This window comes from Calonectris borealis, chromosome 1 (genome assembly GCF_964195595.1).
Source record: "Calonectris borealis chromosome 1, bCalBor7.hap1.2, whole genome shotgun sequence".
Classification (NCBI taxonomy): Eukaryota; Metazoa; Chordata; class Aves; order Procellariiformes; family Procellariidae; genus Calonectris; species Calonectris borealis.
The window spans coordinates 55,250,161-55,274,676 of record NC_134312.1 but is presented as its reverse complement, the minus strand read 5'-3'; the positions used below and the strand labels follow the sequence as shown (position 1 = coordinate 55,274,676).

At 39.3% G+C, this 24,516-nt stretch overlaps 1 protein-coding gene and 1 long non-coding RNA gene across 10 annotated transcripts in view; one reads left to right on the top strand and one right to left on the bottom strand.

The window, feature by feature from the left end:
* ATF7IP (activating transcription factor 7 interacting protein) overlaps positions 1-24,025 on the bottom strand; it is a 116,162-nt gene extending 92,137 nt beyond the window's left edge. For 3 of the 9 annotated variants that reach the window (XM_075153219.1, XM_075153145.1, XM_075153183.1), the window contains exon 1: positions 23,416-23,632. The gene's annotated coding sequence lies outside the window, so the exon portion shown is untranslated. Of the gene's footprint in view, positions 1-5,553; positions 6,241-21,956; positions 22,078-23,415; positions 23,633-23,760 lie in introns of those variants that run through there. The other 6 variants (XM_075153155.1, XM_075153228.1, XM_075153208.1 and 3 more) reach the window with 6 other exon arrangements.
* Positions 8,118-9,028, top strand: LOC142083604 (uncharacterized). The gene is made up of 2 exons (XR_012674106.1): positions 8,118-8,440; positions 8,627-9,028. It is a non-coding gene; the product is annotated as an uncharacterized LOC142083604 (long non-coding RNA).
* Positions 24,026-24,516: the final 491 nt, after the last annotated feature.

Genomic DNA, 24,516 nt, shown 5'->3' with positions numbered 1-24,516 from the left:
AACTTCGATAGTTTCTATGATAGCTGGATTTTCTGTGCCAAATGAACAGTCTTGGGCTTGATTTTGCAATGTCTCTCCTCCATTATTGAGTTGACTAATAATTTCCTAGCCTGGAGAATGCAAGTTATTTACAAAATTTGCCTTATACTATCAGCAACGCTTCCTGGAACACACATGCAGCTTTTGTGCTGGCATGCATGATACTAGATTTATCCTAGCCAATGAAAGAAAGCAGATGCAATTCTACAGCTTCCTCACTTTGAGAACTAGCTCATAAGACATTAGTTTCGTTCTCCTTGCTGCTGTCAAACATGTAATAGATAGATGCCATTAGGTCAGTCAGCACAAAATCCTGGGCTACAGCACGTTCAGAATTCTCTTTCCATCACATCTTGTGATAGCAAATCCAGGTGTGACAACGCTTCATAATTTCCCCTTCCTGGCCCCATAATGAAACCAACTGCGTGCACTGGAAGTTGCTGATGCTCTACCTCAATCAAAGCTGGAAAACTTCATGAGTATAACTATTTTCAGTAAAAGGTAATATATTCATTGTTTGCAGCACAGATTAGCCCATCTTTCTTAAGCAGAGTTCAGATTTATTCAGAATAGCTAAACAAGGCTTCACCCTTCCCTGTATGAGGTTGCTGATGGAGAACACAAGAGACCTCTTCCCCTCCCACCCCAACACACACATACAGAGTGCAGGCCTATACCGCAACTGATAGCTATGCTTGTGACTGGATCATAATGTCATTTAAGTTCTAAAACAAGGCAGTATAAAAATCGCACTATTCACAGATTTAAATAGTTCTCTTTGATTTAAAAAAAAAAAAACACAAAACAACCAACAAACAAAGCAGATATAGTGCAAAAGGAAAACATCATATAAAGTGAAATTTTAGGGCAGGTCTGACAACAAATTAAGAAAAAGACCCACAAAAGAAGAATAAAATTGTAAATAAAAAGAAGATAAGGTCATTGACTACATGCCACTAGGATGACTGATTATTATTTGGTATTTTATTTTTCTTGACCATAAGAGTTTTAATTCAACATTTACAAGTTTTGCTGCTTGCCCACTGTCCTTTCAGAAGGGGGGGGGGGGGGCAAGGGGAAACAACAAAAGTATCCAGAATCACTACAACATGTCCAGTGAAAAACACCAAACTGCTTGAATTAAGGAAGACATTGTAAAGCATGAGAACAAAAGGAATTATTTCTAGTCTCATCAAACCATTAAATGCTTTAGCCATCCATTTGCTGAAATCAAATGCACCTAGCTAACGCAAAGCTGGCTAACTCTTGAAATCATCATCTAAATACCTTATCTGGCTAAGAGCCACAAGATGAGATGGTCCAGAAGTTATTCTTGGGCAGAAGATCTAGACAACTTTTGTGGGGTCTCACCACATCAGTACAGGCTGGGCATGGTTTGGCTAAATATGTTATCAGCTCCAAGTCAAACTAGTGATAAAGGTTGTAACAGTCCCTATTAGGTAACTGTATCCAATAACCAGAAATTTAGATTACATGGAACACTTCATGCCGGCATTATCCCATGTAACCCAGCCGCAGAGTTGCCATAGTGGGCAAGTCATACGTCAGCTGCTCCAAATCCACATGCCATCTAAGTACCACAGGTTGGCCATTCTTTTAAGCCTGTCTTCAAATCAAGATTAGATTTCTTTCTGGAAAGAAAGAAAATTCACTGCTTCCTTTACTTGCTCACAGCATAATTTAAAAAAAAAAAAAAAAGAAAAGGCGCACCATTCTTAAGTATTAGTTGGTCTGCCTCCAGCTCCCCATTACTTTTTTTCCTCCCCCCTGGATTGGAGAGCCTATTTTAGTAGTCATTTTTGCTTTCTGAAGGAACATATTCAATGGAATTACTGCTTTATACTAATTCTTTCTTTTAAAACTCAAGAAAGGGCTGCATAAGCAAAAACATAGCCTGCAGATCAAAGGAAATTATTATTCCGCTCTGCTTGGCATCTGTGAAGCTACATCTGAAGTATGGTATATCCACTTTCGGGACCCCGAATGCGAAAGAGATATTGATAAGCAGATCCAGTGGAGGACCACCAAGATGGTTGAGGGCTGGAGAACATGACAGATGAGGTGAGACTAGTGAGCTGAATTTGTGTAGCACGAAGAATAGATAGATAAGTGAGGAGAACTAACTGCTGTCTTCAACAACCTAATCGGCGATCACAGAGAAGACAAAGCCAGACTGTTTTCAGAGACGCACAGCACACTGACAAGAGGAAACAGATGCAGCTTGCAGCAAGGCAAATTCCAGATAGATACAGAGAACAGTTCTTCACCACAAGGGTGGTCAAACACTGAAACAGCTTGTCTGGAGCGGTTGTGGAATCTCCACCCTCGCCGATTTTCAGACCTTACCTTGACAAACCCTGGAGCAACCTGGTCTAATTTTGAAGTTATCCTCCTGTGAAGACGACATCAGACTAGATGACCTCCAGAGGTCCCTTCCAACCTAAGTTATTGGTTTAGCTTTTAAAATTATTTTTACAATTTTGTGTTCTTGAGCCAGAGTGATTTTTATGCCTTTTCCCAGGACCCTTCCTAATTTTTCAACATTGTAAAAAAACCCTATGGACAACAGGACTGTAACCTGTATTGATGCAGAATTCACTTCATCAGTATAACCAAGGCAGATTAATAGAATCAAGTGTATGACCTTCCTTACTCTTTCTCTGTATTCAATAGAATTTCAGCCCTTCTACATTAACTTTCTATTTGGGACTAGGTCACTTTTTTGCCTCTATGATCCCTACTTAATTCCAGGGTAGGGTTTCCTGTAAAGCAGGTATGTTCTATAACAGATGGTTTCTAAATTTACAACTTCAGGTTCTGCAGTGCAATAGTAGTGCCTGTTTGAGTGGGTCCCACTAAGCAAATGATCCAGATGACTCTAACAGAGTTGATCTTTCTATCCTCTACAAGTTAACAAACATAACTGCTTTACAGTACCAATCATAAAGAAACTTTACTTAGAGCATGCTTCCTACTCCTCTCCCCTTCAAAAGCTTGAAAAAGCTTTTCAGTCAAGTTAAATGTTTTATTGATACAGGGTTTGAGGTGGGGCGGAGTTGTTTGTTATTTAAGAAAAAGACCGCATCAAGGCATAGTTGCATAGTACATATTGGGTATTTACACCAAGGAACCTTGTTCTAAAACAAATTACATTAGGATCTTTTTAAAATAAAGTTTTATTTCCATTAAACCACCTCGGCATTAATTCTAATAATATTCTTTTGCATTTACTGAATCCCTCAGTTGTTCCTCCATTATTTTTCCCCAGGATTGATGTGAGGCTAAATAGTTATTTAGGTCATCCTTCTTGACCTTTTTAAATAAGAAAGTCTTCAAGGTCTTCAAGGTTTCCTGGAATTTCCATTGTATTTTAAATCATTGAGAGGGACACCTCAGAAAAGAAATATTCTCAGCCAATTGTTTTAGAACTCCTGGGTGCAGATTACAAAGACCTGCTTATAGTCTTTGTTAAGAAATGTCTATCATGGACTTTTTAGTATCTTCCTTGTAACTTCTAGATTTTAAGTACTTAAGTCACCTGCGAGATATTATAATGTAATCTCATTTCTATCTAAAAAACTCCCAAAATATTTACTGTTATCTTCTGCCTTTTCTCTTTCACTATGAATCATGTTATCATTGTCACCTACATTACTGTTAGAATTATTTCTAAATTGTTAACAATCTCACCTTTGTTCTCCTTTGCTTTACTAGTCAAGGTTTTCTCTCAGGAACATTCTGTTTCTTTTAATTAGTTTTCTACATTTTTCATGCCCCACTCAATGCCATTTCTCCTCTACCATCCTTGCACTTACACTTCACAGAAGAGGAGGGAGGGGCCTGAATTGTTTCCTTCACATTGCAATGAAAGCAAGACTGATTTTAACAGAATTTGCCCTTTATGGACAACCTTTATAGTTGTTAACTGTGATTTCTAATGTAATTTATTTGGGGAAATCTATCATATACCTATTTACATACTTTCTCACACGCGCACACACAGCCCCACACCTTTTTTGTACCTTTTTTTAGTCTGGACATGCATACAGTCAGACTTCTAAATGGCAAGCAAAACTGTGTCCCATATCAAATCTTAAGTTATCACTAAAAAAAAAGCTATAAAAGGTTTCAAAGTAAATGAGATACGTATAAAAAAAGACAAATTTGGCCCAAGTTGTTGGCATACTGCATTTTACTTTGCCATATCAATGCAGAAGTATACCTTTCTCTATTATCATTAAATTCCCCCCTCCTCAACATCCGCCAGTTATAGTTCTCTTTCCTAGCATACTTACATCTTCTCTATTGGCCTTAATTCACAGTCCATTTCAGAATGGCTCCAACACTTTTAGTCCCTATCGCTACCATTTTAAACTCAAATCATCTACCTGCCTACTTTGCCCTTCTACCTTTTTAGTTTTATTCTCTTCGATTAATCTCATTTTTCCTTCAGCTGGACCAGGCCCGTCTACTGCCAGTTCCACATCCCTATCTTGAGCTGCTGTCTACCTTTAAGTGACCATGTTTTCCTTGGCCTGTTCATGCATCTCCAGTTATCTCTTTTCTCTAGCTCAGAGACTTCCCAGATCCAGTCGTTTTCTTTTACAATCTCCCCTTTCCAGTATTCCACCCTGTCACAACTTTTTTGACTTGTAAAATAGAAACAACGCAAATACATTTGTGCAGAACTAGCGCATCTGCCCCATGCAGCCACTTCATGCACTACATGCACAACCACAACACAGTATATTATGTATTAGCAATACTGTCATTTTGTTAGAATTTGCTGCTCTAAGGCAAACTTCTTATCTTCTGAGGGGGGGAGATCAGACAAATATCACATTCTGAGCTGTTTCCCTATTTACAAATACACCTTTTTAAAATTTACATAAATACCCTTGAGAATGTGCATTTATACTAAAAGATACATGGACAACAGTTCAGTGTCCAATACTTTTAACAGCTCTGCCATCTCAAAAAGAAGAGAATTCAAACTACAACCAGGATAATGAAGTTTCTTCATAATACCAGGAAGCCAAAAAAAAAACCCCCACCACTGGTGGATTCAACCTTCTTAATTCTGCACCCTTTTCAGAGGTAAGCTCACAGTATTGCTAAGCCTCCATGTGCACCAACTGGTGTCACTATAGAGACAAAAATAGCACAGTAGCAAAACAGTAGAGGTTTGAACCAAACAAAACCAGTAACATTAGCAGTAAAACCTACATACTCAATTTTCTAATATTTTTTAAAGACTTCAGTTTTACTTAAGTAAACATTTTACCATAATTGCTAGTTAACATTTCCCGTAACAACGGCGACCCAAAAATAATTACAGCAAGAACAAATGACTTCTAGGCTTCCCAGAAAACGCCTCTTATATTTAAATTTAATTCCTGGCATTATGCCAAAGTGGGGGATGGGCATCCAAGTGGAAAAATAACTTCAAAGGCCTCCAAAACATTAATGCAGAAAACAAGTTGCTTCTCTTACCTGGCGAGAAGGTGGCACGTGCAAAATGAGCTTCCTCCTGTGAGTAAGCCACTGACATGTAGCTCATTTGCATAAATATCACGAGCTACAAGTAGACTTCCAGGTCGGCCATCTTGATACTAAGATCTTGTTTTGTTTACATAGCAGCATGAGTACTATATTTCAGCCAGCCTGAGCTATGCTGTTGTACCTCTCAGCTAGTAGCCTACATCTGCTTGTTAAAGCCTGCTGGAACTCCCACTTCTTCACACAAGTGGCTGAACGTGTCAGGAGTGCCCCTGCAGCTCACTGAGCATGCCACAGCCTCCAAGGGAACGTTGCAACTGCAAGTGCCTCCAGTCGGACTCTTTGTACTGCCTTCTGTGCTGCCAACTATTAGCACTGCAGCAACTATGTGCAGTGAAGTACCTCCCACATACCACACAGTAGTACCAACAAGCATAAATTTATTACAGCACAGCACAAGGCAGCACACTAAAAAAAGAAGAAAGCTGAAATCTCCTCAGTATTTTCACTTACTAGCAATCTAATTACGCCTAGGTTCCTTTGTACATGTTTTCACATCCGTCAGTGCAGCTCTGTCGGTCCAGAAACCAGAGTGCTCCTGCAATCCGTGCACAGGAGAAGTCCATGACACATGTTAGTTGCTGCCGACGCGGAGCAGGCTGCAGTTACAGCTAGCTGGCGCCAGTAAAAATTTACATAAAGGGGGCCTCATTTCCAGAGCGAGCTGGGGCGGGTGGTGCTGAGCACAGCCTCCCCCCGCCCCCGCCAGACCACCACGGGTTCTAGAATATACCGCCTAGTTATTTGCTTACTAATAATCCAGATCCATGTCAAAAGCCAAGTGCGGCTCTTACTGTTCATATAAACGAAAACTGACGATAGTCTCTGCAGAAGAAATTTCACCTTGAAGCCTGTTCCTAGTAGGATGCTACACACACTGCGCTGCTCACAGCGGTTCTGGTGAGCGCTCTGTAAATGAAGTAACACCGAAAAAATGGGTATGCTCAGCAACCACCTTTTCTTAAACTGGTATTTCCAATATTTCGCAGCCTACCAGTAACAAATAAATAAGTATCAGCTCCAAGTAGGACAGATCCATTTTTAACCGAATGCTGACAGGTAACGTGTCTGGCCATTTAATTTGCTGTTTCCACTTCACATTTAATTTTTCTTCATTAGGCAGATGAAGAAAAAAATCCCCCATCTGGAGCTGTGGACTTTATCTTTTCAATTACCTAAAAGGTACAGTGACAGGTACAGGCAGAAGCTTGGATTTCTGCCAAGCCTCACTCTGACTTCAAACAGTTAATTTCTTAATTCTTATCTTTTCCCTTCCAGTCACAGTCCAACTACATTAATAAATTAATTACATTTTACAAATGCTTATTTTAAAAGTCACTGTACTTTTTGGGGAAAAAAAAGAAGCCAGGCTTTGCTTGCTAGTACGTGTGTGTATGTAAAGGATGAATCGTTCGCCAATACCTTTTTCCCCTCATTTGCTGCCTTATAAGAAACTCTTAGAGCATGAAACCACTCAATGCAAATAAACATGCTATTTATTGTACTAACGAAACCCTAAATAAAATAAAGCTAAACCCACAGTAATGTTTGGCTAGCTACACATCTAGCAACACTGCTGTAGTTGCAGCCTGGCACCATTTAGTGTAAAAGGAAAGTGATGGAGACAGTGATGCTTGTCGATTCCAGCAGGGTAAAGGGAGAGCGCCTCAGGACCAGAAGAGCCTGCTTTTCGCCATGGGCCTCCCTCTTCTAGTTCCCTGTCTCGTTCCTCTTTAGCATGCCAACAGTGTCAAGGCTATATATAGTCAAATTACTTTATATGTCGCTTTTCCGCTGTGAGCATAATGTGCTGTATGGCTGGTTCTAGGTTATTTGAGCATAACACAATTTGCTCATCTATGATGTCAAAAAGATACTGATTTTGTGTCTGAAAGTATTTAGTAATGCAAATTACTCTTCATTGGTTGTTACAATTCATCCTCAGCTATTGTATCCAAATGCCTAAAGTGATGTTTAAGGGAAAAATAATTATTTTTTCAGAATGTCACATTAAAGTGACAGCCATTAACTATACAAGTGATCTGGTATTGCTCTTCTTTTATGTCACATGTATCTTTTGATTTATCTTACTTTCACACAGATTTGTGTATGTTAGCACGTTTAAGTGCTGTGCAGAATACATCTTTCAGTGATGCTGTTGTCATTTGCAGAATGAATCATCAGATGAACAGCCTCTGAGCTTGAAAATAAAGAGCACCAATGCTGCTTTAAAAAAGCAAACCAAAAAAACCCTTCCCATATACAGCCGCCCCCCCCCCCCCCGCCCAGCTCTACAGCCTTGTGCACAAATACCAGAATAATAGTATGATTCTCAACACAGTAGAACGGATACTGCAAAATAAGAGCCTTTACTTGAAGCGTTTTCTGTTCTCGGCTCCAGTCCGCTCAGGGGAGTCCAGGCCAGAGCTTGCCGGCAGCCCCGAGGGCGAGCTCTCCATCTGCCGTCTGGGGGAGGCACCACCCCGCTTCCAGAACGTTCCGGCAGAGTCACCCACACTCCCTCGGCTTTACCGTCCTCTCTGCGCCTTCTTGCCTCTCCCACCACTAGCTATGACAAAGCTCGTTTTCAAACGCAAAACGTTTTTACGGAGAGGAGGAGCAATTGGTTTAGCAGTTAGAAACGCACCAACTCGGTTACACAGGGCATAGGGGGCTGCCCCCGGGCTAGAGGCGAACTGAAGTAACCGGAGGGCTTGCTGAGCCCCCAAGGGGCGGCAGCAACGCCTGCCCGCCACATACAGAGCCGGCCCACCGACCCCAGAACTAGCACGGGGATCACTGTAACTGCTTCCAAAACGGGGTATTTGGGTGGGCATTTTTTGTGTCTGTTTGTGTTTCTTTGGGGTGTGTGTGTGTGGGGGGGGTTGGTGTGGTTTATTTGGGTGGGGGGTGGGAGGAGCGGTGTTGGGGTTTTTTTGGTAGGTTTTTTAGTGCGGGAGTCTAACCTGGGACAAGGAACAATAGCACACTCAATTATATTCTCCAGGTGATTGCCACTACAGAAAAAGCCACGATGTCTGCCTGCCTTCCCCACGTTTAGCACGCAGTCAGTGGAAACACCCACAGCTTCTATGACTGTGCCTTCTCAAAAGCCAGTTAACAGGACCCTTCCTCCAACATGCACACTATTTTCTAGTCTCTCATCAGGAGCGACCTTAAAGAGCAGATGTTCCAGTCAAAAGCAATAAGGCCAGTTGCACTCAAAATAATATGGTTTCAATTGGTACCCATCAAAGACAACATCCTCAAATTTTAAGTGTCAGTTGATTCATCTCAGAATAGAAAAGTATAGAAAAATCTGCCACAGAATGATTTGCCTAATTCAGACATGAAAGCATTTAATCGAGAAAGTTTGTCTACAAAAAAAAAAAACCAAACAAAAAACAAAGACACCTTTATCTAGTAGCTTGATCTAAAGAAAAAATAACAAAAGGAGAAAACCCACCACAGAGCAAAAGAAAATGAAAGGCCCTGGGCCTTCTGTAGGCAACACATACAGAGTCCAAAACACCCCCTTGCCCTCTGACTTCGCCTCTTCTCCAAAGCATGAAACAGAACAAATTATTCACGTAAGAGTCAGCCAGAAGTTTGGTAATTACCAAGTTTTTCTCACGTTGGTTTTTGAAAGGCACAGAAAATGATGTTCATTTCTGTACTAGAGAACTGTCTATTCGATTATCTTAGTGTGGTTTATTTCAAGATATTTTACAGCAGAAGCCTATACCAACAGAAGGAGCAGGGAAGGCAGGAAAGGGAAGGGGAGGGAAGGCTGACACTACTTGTATCTGCTTGTCTACTGTACCAAAGGAGTGAGAAAGTGTCTAAAATGGGTAACTTCCAGGCAGTAACAGAATCTAATGTTGCACTCCCTTTCTAAAAGAAAGGGAGAAATACTCTTGGACTCTTTATCAATTTTAGAAAAAACACATTTTGCTCACTTAAATTTACATGAAGAATTTTGTCATTTACTAAACAAATACTGAAAAGCTGACAGATCTTAACCTGCAAATCAAGATGATGCAGAAAAAAAAAAGTTTAAGATATGCCTTACTCGTAATTCCTTTGAAGACACTACATTCTTGAGAAAAACATAGTAAAGTTTACAGCTAAAAATAGAGGTCCAATTTAACTGTTTAATAACAGTCATAATGTGATTAAGTATTTAAGATTCAAAACAGTTCTAAGTGCTTGGGAACCATTCATTTCTAGTACCAAACAAGTCAGCTGTTTGAAAGTGATTTGCATGCATTAAACAGTATTGCGTTAATTCAGCAGTCCATTCCAGTTTGTTTCAAATCCTGCCTGAAATTGTTTGCTCCCAAAATATCTACCAAAATAGAAGATGCAGCTGTGCAAATTTGAGACAATTCTGAGTTTTGAGAGGAACATAAAAAATAATCAAACCATGTTGGAATGGTTTGTACGATTTAGTAATGAAAAACTATCCAAGTAGTTGGAGCACAAATGAAAATACAGTAGAATAATTTTCTTATACTCAAATACACCATTTGCAAAAAAAAGAATTGGGGGAAAAAAGTGAGTCTATACACTCCTTCAGAGTAAATTATTGTTGGGTATTTCTCTTTGAAAGTCACATATATTTGAGACTGCTACCCTATTAGCAATTTATTTACTTCTGAAAGCCTATCCTTCAAGTTTACCTATCAGCAGTACAAAGCTAATTGTTAGAGAATGCAGCACATCCCAGAAGTGGAGAAAATGCAGACACAAGAACACTGAGCGTAGTCTGACAATGCATCTCACATTAAAAATGTATAGCGATCAATTCAGTTGAAGTCGTTATTTCATTATACACAACTGTTTCTAATTCAAATAATGAAAATCTAATTTGTATATTTAATAAAAGCATTTATTTTTTTTTTTTTAGCATCCACTGAAGTGCCTTGTTTCCATGCAGGTAAATCAGTGTTTTTCATTTTCTTTTTGACTACTAAAGAACAAACTATTAACACCATGGGAGGGAACAGAGAAAAGATCATGCTGTCAGCTACCAGTACTACTGTACAGCAAGCATTACAGTCTACTTGGACTTCTGGAAAGAGGGATGGGTTCCATATGCAACACAGGTTTCAAAACCTACCATACTTCATGTATTCCAACATGCACTTTAGGAAAGAAAAAAAGAAAACCAACCAATAAAAAACCCCAAAACCAAACCACACCACCCACCCAGCTAACTACAACAAAACGCTATAGCTCCCTGCTGGGCCAGTCATTTTGTACACCACTTCCAAGAATGATACTGTTTTCAAAACGGCCTGTTAAAGAGCAAAGTAAACCAAAACCAAAGGGAAAGGAAGACACTGAGACAAGAGCTTTCCTCTGAACTGTGGCAATCTCTCCATGCCTTTCTGTAAAATGGGAATAAACCTACTCAGCTCACAGAAAAAAACATGGGCAACAAAAAAGGCACAAAAAGGACTGTACGAAAGACATGGTGTGAACATACAATATTTTACTTAAATGTAATACGTGTGAAGAACCACTCCTTACAGTGAATGTCAAAAAGTACGCTACTTTTCCTTTTCATGTTCCCATTAATGAGGGAGTTACAAAAACCCCAAAACCAACAGAACTTGACAATTTTCATATGCCTACTGTTTTATAACACTTTCATATGCTCCTTTAAAAAAAAAAAAACAAAAAAAGCCAAAACCGAAAACCACACCAACAAAACCACCACAGGATGTGTATAGTAAAGTATGTTTTAGACATAAAATTTCATCCCCTTCAATGATTACGAAGTAGGAGTTCGGTGATCTTATTATAAAGAATGAATTGTTTCTTCTTGCTTTGAACAATATCAAAATTAACATCTGGAATTAATCAACAACAATAACTGACTAAAAACCACACAAACACAAACTTCAGTAATCATTTATAAGAGTGGGGTCAGGATGACTTGACTCAGAGTATCTTGCAAAAAACCAGAAAGATTATTGTTTGGGGGATGGGAAGAAGGAAATCTCACTACATTATTAATCTGCATTCATTAGATGAGGTGAATATATGGCAAAACTTCGCATTTTATCAAGATAAATGCATTTCAGTAGAATTAAAATGACTGAAAACTTGGACAACAGAAGTACCCAGATGTTCTCAGCATCTTAACTATCTTACCCAATCAAGAAAAGCCACTATGAACTAAAATCTGCCTTAAATAAAATCCACTAAACAACATTCCACTAACAATAAAACAAGTAATAAAACTACCTACCTACCTGCATTTCATCATCACCTGTGACCCCACATTCGGATTATTCCCATCATTGATCTTTTATCCTAAAGCAGGAAAATCCTATGACCAATTACTTACAAATTTAGAGTTAGCTGAAGTCAGCAATCAACCTGGGCTTAAAATCCTGTATTTCACTGATATTTTAAAAAATTCCTTCATAGCAAATGCACACAGTAAACATGGAGAAACCACATCTCCTGAGAACTTGATGTGCACTATCTGCCCAGAATACTTCGTTTCTTTTTATAAAGAGTGTATTGTTGTTAACTATAGAAGATCATTTATGGGAACAGATAGTTAAAAACTAATTTAACCACCAAACACTTTGTTACACAGTCTGCTAAAAGCACCAAATTAATGTGCAAAAATATTGAGGAAGGACTAAACTTTTAGGAGTTTAGTACCGACTTTCACATCCTTAGCACTATATTCAACTTCAGACAAGAAAATAGTATGAGCTCCATCCTGATGAATTATCCAGCTCTTCTGCTGCTCCTGATACGTTTTTGGAGAACTTCAAGTAACTCCCTATTTAATTACTCTCAAATTAACTCATACCCAGCTTAAGATCCCATAAAGACCTTAACTAGGTATTTAAGACAGACACAAAACAAGAAAATAAGTGAGTTGTGAGGAAAAATGTCTTCTTTCTCCTCCTTCTTTTCTGTTCTCCCCCTCCCCAATGGAAAAAAGCTGAGCACTGCTTTTCTCCCACCTTCATGTCCCTGCACACAGACACCTATCAACTACCTTTTAACGAGCGTTGAGGATGACCGATAGCTAGGCCACCAACCAGTAAGAAACACAGGAAAAGACTAGGCCATGTGAAACCACTACCACTTTGAATCTCAGATTTCAATTAAGTTATACAAAAGAAATAAAAGAATAATTTACCTCGAAACTTTCATTCTATCATTTGTAGCAGTTCTGCAGAATTTATAGTAGGGTTAATTCTTGAGTAGCAAATAACTGCTACCTGCAAAACAGTTAACATTTACATAGTCATTGCTGTTCCAATGTATTTATGCAGGTTTTGTACTTCTTATCTACCACTGGAAAAAGTTACATGTTGAAAATATGATAATCAAACGTGAATCTAACCACTTGGTTACAAAAATTTAACGAAGTTTATAAATAATTTATTTTATGTTTTAGTTAAAGTATGAGGCAAACCTTTGAGAAAGAGCAGCATAAAGTGAGAGGTCGTCTGGCCTGGTAAGGAAGTGAGCCAAAATGAAATTATTTCATTAGCAAGACATATGGGTATGACCTTTGACCTCTCCTGTCCCACCCAATCTACGCTGTAACTGAGAAACGATGGAGGTCTATGAATTAATTCTGTGAGAGAGGGGAGGGAAAACAAAAACCACCAAGCCAACCCCCCCCCCACCAAAAAACACCCTCTTGTTGACAAAAAAAGGAAAATATTTTAAGATGTTTTATATAGCTTAGAATTAATTAGTTTTGCCTAAACAAAGTTTGAAATTGTTTCTCAGCAAAGCAGAGCTAGTGCTTACCTCTAAGGTCTGGCGCATGTGATGCCAACAGCTCTGCTCATTTGCATACAGTCAAGCTAAACTGCTGCAATGAAGAGCACTCCGTCAGCCATTTTGGAACTGCACTGTCTCAGCTGCACTGAAAATGGGATTAAGATGGCTGCAACGTGCACTCAAGACCAGCCACTCAGTGACAACTCAGCAGTGGATAAAACATTTATACAGCAAAGCACTTCCCTCTTTGCCACACTGCATCAAACTGCACAGGCAGAGGGGGGCCAGAGGAATGGTTTCTTTGACAGGCAGGAAATGGTTAATACATGGCTGCAACATTGCAGCTACTCAGAGCACCACTGGTAAAGAGAAAACTAAAATAAATCAAAAACCACAGAGAGGCGGCCCTGCTAGGTCTGTGATCCAGCATTTGTATCGTATACTTCAAATCCCTCCCGACTCCAGGCAGTTCAGAATCCATGTCACATATTAACAGCCACAGATACAGAGCCAGATCATGCATAGAACTGGCAAACATTAGGGAATACTTTTCAAGAACAGCCTCATCTCAGTCTTTTTAAAAAAAAAAAAAAAAAGGTTTCAGAAACTGATCTATACATTTTTACAGCACCACCTATTTTGAAATACTACATAATATTAGTTGCCCAATAAAACAGTTTTACTTGGGGGAAAAAAGGAAGTTCAATTTATAAATAAGGAAGCTAGCAAAAAACCCAAGAACACTCCAGAACTTCAATGCCCACAGAAATCAAGTATCTAATTCTTTACAAATTATGCAGTATGTTGTGTAAATTTTTCAAAGAAGAGATATATCTAGAATCCCTTCAGCAATTTTGCTGGAATTTTGTCGTAACAATACTGAGTAATTTGTTCCTAAAGAACTGGTTTGGGAACCTATGGGAGGGGACAGAGGGGTTGTCAAACAAATACACAACTTTAATGCAAGCAGAACTTAAGATAATACAGGTTCCTCTTTAATATCTGTTCATTAACGCCAATCACCCGCTCTTGTCCAGACAACAGTGGATCAGTTCTGGAGGGAGCTCCTCTGTATCTGCCTCACTTCATCACGTACACCTCTTCTACAAAATCCAAATACGGCTATTTTAAAACAAAATAACTGCAAGCGCACATGAGGCGATCCTGAAGGAAATTATTCCTAACTTTCTACCAAAAAATAGTCTTTGTGATCCAAAATTATCCCAACATGGTAAGCCCCCCAAAAGAAGTGGGAGAACATGCCCTCCATCTACTTTTTTCATGAAAATGTCTAACCTTACATAACTCTGCATGCCTGTTGCCAGCAGTAGCTGGTTATTTCAGGACTGATTAATCATGCCAACAGTAGTTGTCTGATGCACTCATCAGCACCACAGTTAGTGTTTCAAACTTAAAAAATGTTGAAATACACCATCTGGCTAACACAAGGACAAAAGGAAAAGCATGATTTGCAGCACAAGAAAAAGCACATGCCACATACATGTAAACAGCTACATTGATTATTACCATCTTTGATAATACTGTACAGATTCAGAGGACTAACTTAAAATATGCTTGAAGTTCAAATGCCCAAAAGACAAGTCTCTCAAAAACAAATTTGTGAAGACTGGAGAACAATTTCATTACAATTAATTTAAAATTACCCAGTACACTGAAGCTTTTCTTCACGAAGACCTATTACTAAATCAAAAATCAAGTTTACAAACAAACATTTTCTATTAGCCAATTATAACCCCATGTTGCTTACTCTGAACTTTATACATAGAACACCTTCAGCTTACAGGGATTTACAGTAACTTGTAACATTTCAAAATTCAAACTTAGTATTTCATTTATATGACAAATATACATACATTTTGATTTCCACAGTAGCAATGTTTTAAATAGAAGAGAATTCTATGTTTAGCGCACTTACAAAATTCCTACATCAAAAGGTGAATTCTGACCTCCAGTCCTAGAAGTTCAACAAAAACCTAGGGAGTTCTAATCTGGAACCCAAGAGCTGCAACTTGCACAACACTGCATTCTCTAACATTCAGTCTTGGAGCTCGATATATGGAAACTTGATGACTTAAATAGGTTTGAATAGGCATAACTACTTGGCAAAAAAATTTCAGAGAACACTTTCACTGAGCCAGAGAAAACAGAACCCATGTCACACTCCAGTTACTGCAGTCAATCGTCTTACCTTGTCAGAAAGCTTTATGAACGCACAGAGATACTAATATGTCAACACAGACACCCAGTTGCAAAAAATCTAGCTGAATAGTAAGAAACCATATATATTTACTCAAGAGTTCAATCCATATACTTCAGTGCATTAATATGTTAAAAAATATTAACCAAACTAATTTTAAAATAAAAGCTGACTTTTAATTAAACACAAAATTAGTAGTGAAATCACTCATTGTCATGGTTTAACCCCAGCAACTGAGCACCACACAAGCCACTCGCTCACCCCCCCCCCCCCGGTGGGATGGGGGAGAGAATTGGAAGAATAAAAGTGGAAAAAAACAAACCCTTGTGGGTTGAGATAAGAACAGTTTAATAATTGAAATAAAATAAAAATAATAAAAGAATATACAAAGCAAGTGATGCATGATGCAACTGCTCACCACCTGCCAACCGATGCCCAGCCAGTCCCCGAGCAGCAGCCCCCCAACCAGCTTTCCTCTAGTTTATATACTGAGCATGACGTCATATGGTATGCAATATCCCTTTGGCCAGTTTGGGTCAGCTGTCCTGGCTGTGTCCCCTCCCAGCTTCTTGTGCACCTCCAGCCTCCTCAGTTGGTAGAGCATGAGAAGCTGAAAAGTTCTTGACTCAGTGTAAGCACTACTTAGCAACAAGTAAAATATCAGTGCGTTATCATCAAGATTATTCTCATACTAAATCCAAAACACAGCACTATACCAGCTACTAGGAAGAAAATTTACTCTACCCCAGCCAAAAACAGGACACTCATCTGAGAATGCTTTGGTCCAGGAAATATTAAAATGAACCTACACTAATGTGGAATTCCTCTATTAGCGTGGGACAATTTCTTATTGCTACTTGGGGTGGCACCTATACAGGTTCTCTAAAAATCAAAAATAAGTAAGAAAATCAGGCATTTTAAAAACATTCAGAATGGAATTAAAACTTAACCTGTTATGTTTAGATTTCTCTTAAATACATAATGAAAACTCTAAACAACCTTAACTCTGCCCTCTTTTGATGACGTGCCAACACACTGCAGTATCATTTCATCAGGTTCAATTATTCTAGTTGTAAGTTACATTTTAAAACAGATCTTCCATTTTCCAAACCTTCTCATGAACATCAAACAAGAAACTCAAGAGAATGGTACTGTCATTTCTCTAATTGTTGCCCTGTGTAAGTAATATCACCACCCCCCCCCTTTTAAATATCATTACATAGAGTCAGACTTTATACCAGGGCTCCCACTTTGAAGAATCAAGGGGAGGCAGAAAATCCTGGACTTTCAGATAGGGTTTTATGTCATTTCACATTACAAGGGCAGTAAAAAAGCAGCCAAAGCATAAATAATTTCTTTTGCTCTACTTACACGCTTAGAAACCAGTCTGCTGCATATTGTCCACATTTCCTTGTGTACAAACCACATATCTCATCCACTTTTCTCGTTTACCTTCTTCTTTGGTTGCTGTTCTTTGTTTTGTTGGTTTTTTGTATGTTAGTTAACAAACATTAAGTCGGCAAAACAGTTTTACATTGATGAAATTAATGAGAGACCACTACTGTTTGTATGCATCTGAATTGATGTCTCAATAGACCATTTACTGAAACCCTCCTTTATTCCTAGATTTACACAGGCCAGTAGGCTGACTTCAAGAAACATCTCAACTCTCACTTAGGACTGCAAGAACTTCGCAGATAAAAACTACTTCAACTATTGGGGAAAAGAAAGAGTCCATGATAATCATGAGACAAGGAACACTAGAGTCCAGAAAGTCAAAGTCTGCACAACATTTGAGGTGTTCCCGTAATTCCAAGCCAAGGACCAATGAAGGAAATTTTCAATGTAATGACTGAAGTCAGCAAGCACATATGTTTATGTGCTAGTTTGCTACTAAACACATTTTGAAAGACTTAAAAAATAGAATGCAACATCTTTTTAAAATGACTTTCTGGAAACTGCAATAAGTTGGATGCAAAGGTAGAAGGAGCTTTATTTCATGACAGTTTTTTTTTTTACCGTAACATTTCTTTACACTATTGTGAAATGGAGGATGACGCTTAGGACAGCACAAAATGACGGAGCAAATATACAGGTTATTTTAACAGCTAGCTGACATATCCACAATTATATGATTCATAAAACCTGTGCTTTGAGTACATGAATTTACTTAAGAACATTTTCAGAAATTGGACCTAGAAGGAAAAAACATTTTTCCTGTATTAAAAATGTTGACATTACACACAGCAAACAAGCTCTATTAGTTTACTTAAATATCTTAGAAAATAAATTATTCTAAAAAAATACTTTGCACACAGCCATCTAATTTACTAAGATCTCACATGATTTGATGTTTGTTCCTCAAAGAAATAAGAGCTGGTAACTCATGAGTACAGTTTTCAGTCATTTTTAACATGCACAGCTCAAAATAAAGCATCTTAAGGAGCATAGGTTGGTTTGGGTTTGGTTTTTTTTTTGGTTTTTTGTTTGTTTGTTTTTGTGTGTGGTTTTTTTTTTTTTTTGAAGTTACTCATAAATGCCAAAGGAACATAAAGGGCATTTGTACAGCACACATACGTATAGATAGTGTTCTGAATTCCTCCACAGTGATACGATGGAAGCTGACATACAACTGAGGATCAGGCATTTATTTAATACCACATAGTTACGATTATGCCTTCAGCTACACCACCAAGGAATCATTACTTAAAAAAAAAAAAAAAAGGAAAAAAAAAGGCAGAGAGGGCAGACTTGCTGTTAAATACACTGGCGATTTTGAAAAGTGTATGTCAGTGGTACTAAACAAGATAATGAGTGAGCAATGGAACGAATGAAACCACACTTCCTGCAGATCTATGAACATTGTCTTGCTACTTTTTATCAGAGTAACCTCAGGTTATCATTGGTGCCTTACCACACTGGGCAAGCGAATGCACGTACACGTCTAGTCTGAAGCTGCATGTTGATGTCACAGCCTCTATAATGCTTTGACAGACAATACCTATGTCCTGACTGATAGCAAGTTATCCCCCAAAACAACCTTTAACTGCCAGGTTCCCTCACTGGGGACAATGGTAGCCTCTCCTCAGCCCAGCTGCTTGTTTTCACAAAATTTGCAGGAATTAATTATCTTTGATACTTACTCCTGTCAAATTTACTGAAAACCAACAAGTCTTTCAAGAATTACTAAGGATAGAACAATGGACAAACAACGATCACATAAAACTGGATTACTATAACAGAAATCTGCTCAATTCTAGTAAAATTTATAGGGCTGTGGCACAATTAAACATTTTTGTCGCATACCTGTTTTGCAATTTTCTGCTTAAACAAAAAAAGATAATTTATATTTGTTAAACACATTTGTCTTATTAGTGGAATTCCTAAGTGCCATTTAATAACCTTATTCATTCATTTTTTTAAGTTTCATGCAGGCATTTATTTTTCACCAACAGCATTCTGGTTTTTGTTTAATACTGTCTAACATAACCTCAAATGAAAACTTAAAACACAAAGCCACATAAAACTCAAGTTTAGCTGAAATTCTACTCTCAACTTTGGGATGGTTTTTTGCATATATATATATGCACACAAATAGTCAAGACAGAACAGAGATAAGAACTAGAACATTAACTAAAACCAGAATATGCAACTAAAGACAAAAAAAACACAACGAAGCAAAACAGTCTCCCATTTCTGAATCACAGTTCAACTGTTTACACCCTGAAAAACTAGAAAATGTATTGCTTAGTTCAATCTTTACCATTCTAAAAAAATACTAACGCATTCTGCGGATCCAGTTTCTGGATAACTAGCATCAGTACTTCATATCTCTAAAATTTATAGCCTGATCTGTAGGCTAATAATGAACCTTAATGATCAGGTGTTTCCAGAGACTTAAACATTCTACGTATGAACTCAAGGATTTTCTGACCCCCATTGCTATAGAAATGGGGGGGGGGGGGGGGGGGGCAACAAAAACCCACACACAAACAAAAAAGGTAAAGACACCTAAACACACTACAAAAGATACACAAAATCTCTTCAGGCAAATGAAAATTAAGATCCCACAACATCATGCAAAATTTTGCTTTTAAAAAGATAACCAGAACTCAAAGGCTGACAAAATCTATGCTCCAGATCCAAATCTCAAAGCTAGAAGACTTTACAGTTACCTTCTTTAGGATCAGCCACCAGGCTTTAATATCTAAAACAAGATTGAGCTACAGGAATTTTAAATATGAAGTATTACCCAATTCACATCTAAACTTTATTCAGATTAAGACATTCTGTAACTGTCAACTTAACAAAAACAGCTGATTACAGAGATCACTTTAGAGAACAACCTAACTTCCTCTATGCTTCTTAACGAGCTGTCAAAAAAAAAAAACACTCAAATTTTTTGTTGCGCCACACAGCAACGCTATCTTACCCTTCATTCTGTATTTGGATAAGTCACTGTTGCTTGATGAAGAGTTTCTTACAGTATGGTGGAAACAGGAGAGTGTTTTTCATACGGTACAACATATAGTGCAATGAGTATAACTGAAATACCAGAATTATAAATATACACCATGAAAGCATGTTGTGTTGGCCAGGTTATGAGTTCCCAATTGTTTTGTGTGTGTAGGTAAATCTCTCAAAATAATGCCACATACTGAAGGGAAGTAAAGAGTCCAGCCACAGATTCAACTGAAAAATATTAACAATCTTAGATTTCAATGCATTTAAGAGAAAAATAATATAAAAATATATCGGGGAGGAAAAAAACCACCAAACAAAACTCCCACATTTATATATCATAATAGTTTTATAACTTGCAACTTATTTTCCTCATCTAATATCCCTTATGAAAATTGTGATGTACACCTCTGTCACTGCAGTAATTTCCAAAATAAACTCATAATATAAACATATAACTAGCCCACAATATAGGAAAACACCAGATGGAGAGCAAATAGGAAAAATGCATTCAACTTGCAAACTATTTTAGTAAGAGCAAAATACTGGTGAAATATCTTTTGGTCTTATATCTACATTTCATGAATAACCTTGAAATTTTTTGACATAAATATAATTTCTGTCAATAGGCCCAGATAAGCGTAATTAATGATTATACTATTAAAAACATCTAGATGGAAAGAAATTTGATTTTTCTTTTGTTTTGGAAGGAAAATAGAATATCTGGTTTAGTCAACTACTTTTCACTGTGGAAATATTGTCTGTTTGTAACAGAAGAAATGCCTTCTCCCAAAAATCACAATCAAACACAATGAAAATAAGGATTTGGTTACTAATTAGGAATCACTTACTAAAACAGGATTTTAAAAATTGTTTAACATGTAAACTGTTTCTGTTTGCAACAGATTCTGTAAAATCAGTATTTAAAATAAAACTATTTTTATTCATAGGTTGTTCAGACTCTTGATTAGCAAGATCACCTCCCATGCTGGGAGGAAAGCATATGCCTATATTATACCACATTTCCTGCCTTTATGCCCCAAATGGAAGCATTACTAAAGGAGCCTTTACAGGGAAACTAACATATTACAGTTAATATTGATTTTCTAAATATGTGAAATGGGCATAACAATACAAGCTAAAGCAGGAGGTATCAGCAAACTCGGCAGAGTATGGCACATATGCATATCTATTGGGATTAGCATCTTATTGAAAAGAGACTTTGTAATGGCTAGGAAATGAGAATTAAGAGGTCCCTCAATAAGAGCATCAAAATGACTGTTTCAATTGACGTATATTATTATTGTTTCCTTCTATGAATCAATTTTGTTATGATCAGTTTCAAGCCTACACAACATTCAAGATAGTCTTGTTAAATTAATCCATACAGCAAAGTAAGGCACTGTTCCACATTATCACAGGAAGCATCAGTTCAGCACTGCTACACTTGGTAGCAAGATTGCAGCTGATAAAAAGCCTTTTACTCCAAGCAACGTAGTAAGTCTACTAAACTAAGAACATAACGACGAGAACACAAAGATCTCTTGAGATTCTTTGAAAAAGAACACATAATGAGCAGTTACTTATAAACAGTGACAAAACAAGTTTTTCTGTATTTTAATTATTTGGCGTTTATCAGAAAAATGTGTTGCTATCCAAAATTATTTGTATAATTCCTTTCTGGATTAGACGTACATAGGATCTTGATTTGATACTTCTGGAGCATATAAAATAACTGCCAAACTTGAGGAATAAATAGTGGGTGTAGTCACTATGATTCATGAATTGCACAAGTCCTCATGCAATCATTAGTGAATTCATTTTATGATGGGCCTGACAAGTACCATTAGCCCCATTTCAGAGATCTGAAAACTAAGAAATTACCTACCCAAGATCGCATATCAAATAGCAGTGGTTTTTGTGTTTGGTTTTTTCCCCTCCAAAGAATTCTTAATATTCGAGGTGATACTCTCCTTCATACCTTCCTGTAGGATTGCACAAACCAGTACCTAGTCAGAAAAACGTATTTTTTTCTACATTGGTATCTGCTGTTTGTGTACAGAGTTCATATTTAACTTACTAATTTCAGATTTAAGCAGATATTAAGCACATTCTTCACATTTTCATTTTTAAAAACCTAAGTGTAAACATTAGTAACTTGCAAAAGAGAGCCAAACAGCATGCTTGTAGAATATCCTGATGTTGCAGATGCAAATTCTAATAACGTTATTCATAATAATACTGTATTTGCTTGTATAATCTGGGATATTGACCAAACGTATTTATTAACATACTCTTACTTCCGCCTATTAGCATGTTAAATAAGCTGTCTAGATTCACAAGTATTATTTTTCTGAGACTGCATGAAGGCTGCAGTTTTAAGCTCATTGACTGTTGCCCAGAACAATTGAGCTGTTCGCCCCTTTATTTTAAGAGAATATTTTTCCATCAACAATTCCATCTAATTTTCCCATCCAACATGTCTATCTGTGTTAAGGGTCACACTGACATTACAATCCGTCAATTTATTTCAAGTTTACTATTATGCAACAAAATATTCTAATGTAGGCATTTCCACTGGATATCTGTCAAAGATTAGGAGATCTAATAAAAAGGATATATACCTGTTAAAAGAAAAAACTGCTTGAGGAAACTGCTGCTACACCTCTAACAGGCCCCAATATCACCTCAGAATTAAAATGTGAAACACTTCACCATAAATACAGTTTCAATATTTTAAATGCTTAAGTTCAAAGAAAATTAGAACTTCAGACGTACGTTCTTTACATAAATATATTACTTAAACAGTTAACTTTTGCCATTTTGTTTTACGTGGGCCTCCACAACAACCTGGAGTAGCCACGCTGGCCTTGTTTACTGATGACACCACATAAATAAGGCACAACTAAGCCTTCCCCCCCTCCACTGAAACACGCCCATTTCTCGTAAATTAGCATGGTCATATGCTTCAGAAACTTTAATCTGAAGTTCATCAGCACATTGAGTGCAATAACCAGAAAGAGGGTTTCTCCTCATTGCTTCCACAGCCCATCCACCGCGACACTCAACACCAGCGCCCACTGTATTTGCGAGGATATCCACTGGCCGCATACAGCACCACCCAGGTCACGCCATCCCCAATTCGGACAGAGAGTAAGGAAATGCTTTCGAGGCGCCGCTGTCCCACCCAAACACCCGCCCGGTGTGGTGCAGGAGGCGCCTCCACCTCACCTCACCGATGCGTAAGACAGAATGCAATCAGACAACTGCCTGGTGTCGCCCAGCTCTCTGCGCCTTCAGGACACAGGAGAGTGCCCCAGCTGTGCCCTGCCCCACGCCAGACCTACCTGTGACCCGCAGCGGCCGCCGCAGGGATCCCTCCACACGTGGGGGGCGGAGGAAAACGCCTCCCCGCACCCCGCTCCCCACCTGCTGCCACCTCTGCGTGAAAACAGCAACGCGCATGCGCGCCGCCGCCTGCACTGGAGCCGAGTCACGTGCTCCCATGCAGTGCGCGCGTAGCTGAGCTGCGCTGGTGAGCGAGCGTGGGTGCGCGCAGCGGCGCGTGTGCAAAGCTGCAGCCCCGGAGCATGCGCACTGCCGCCGCCGCCGCCACCACCGCGCGGGGCAGCGTTCCGCACAGAGTGCTGCCGCTGCCCGGCCGTCCGCGCCCCGAAAGGGATGTGCGGTACCTGCGTCCCGCGGCAGCTCCTGCCCCAGCGCTCGGCGGCCGCCGCTGCTCCCGCCTTCCCGGTGCCGCTGCCGCCGTAGATTCAAAATCGGAACCCACTCCAGGCACGAACGCCGCCTCCCCCCGTCGCACGCGCCGGGCCGTTATGCAAATAAGCCCCGTGTCCCCTCCCCTCTCTTGCCTGACCCCGCCCCCTCCGTGGGCACAGGGGCCGGCAGTGGGGGCTGCCTCGGAGCCGGCCAATCCCAGGGCCGGCCATCTTGGCAGCATGCAAATGAGCCGCCGAGTTATTTAAATGAGCAGGTGGCTCCGCCCCTTGGCGGGCGGTGGCGAACGGTTATTCGCGGTAACGCGCCGAGGCCGCTGGGCGCGCTGCAGCCGTCGCTGCCAGGGGGCGCTGTGGCGGGGCCGGGGCAGGGCCGGGAGCAAGGCTCAGGGGCAAGGTGGGAGCAGCCTGCGCGCCCTTCCTTCCTTCCTTCCCTCCCTCGCTCCCTTCCCTCAGCTTCCCGCCGCAGCGGCTGTGGGCTGCGTGGCTCTGGAGCCTCTCAGACACCTTTGAAAGCCTGCCCGAGGTCTGCTGGGCATCTCTGAAAATAACCCGTGTTATCAGCTTCCTGCATCGTTTGCTGCGGCTCCCTCACTGCTCCTCTTGTCCGGGTTCTGGGCTGTGCACAGAGTTAACTTCAAGGTTTCTGTAACACAGGCTGCACCTGGCCAAAACACAGAGGTTTGGGGTTTTTTTAATAACCAGCTTTGG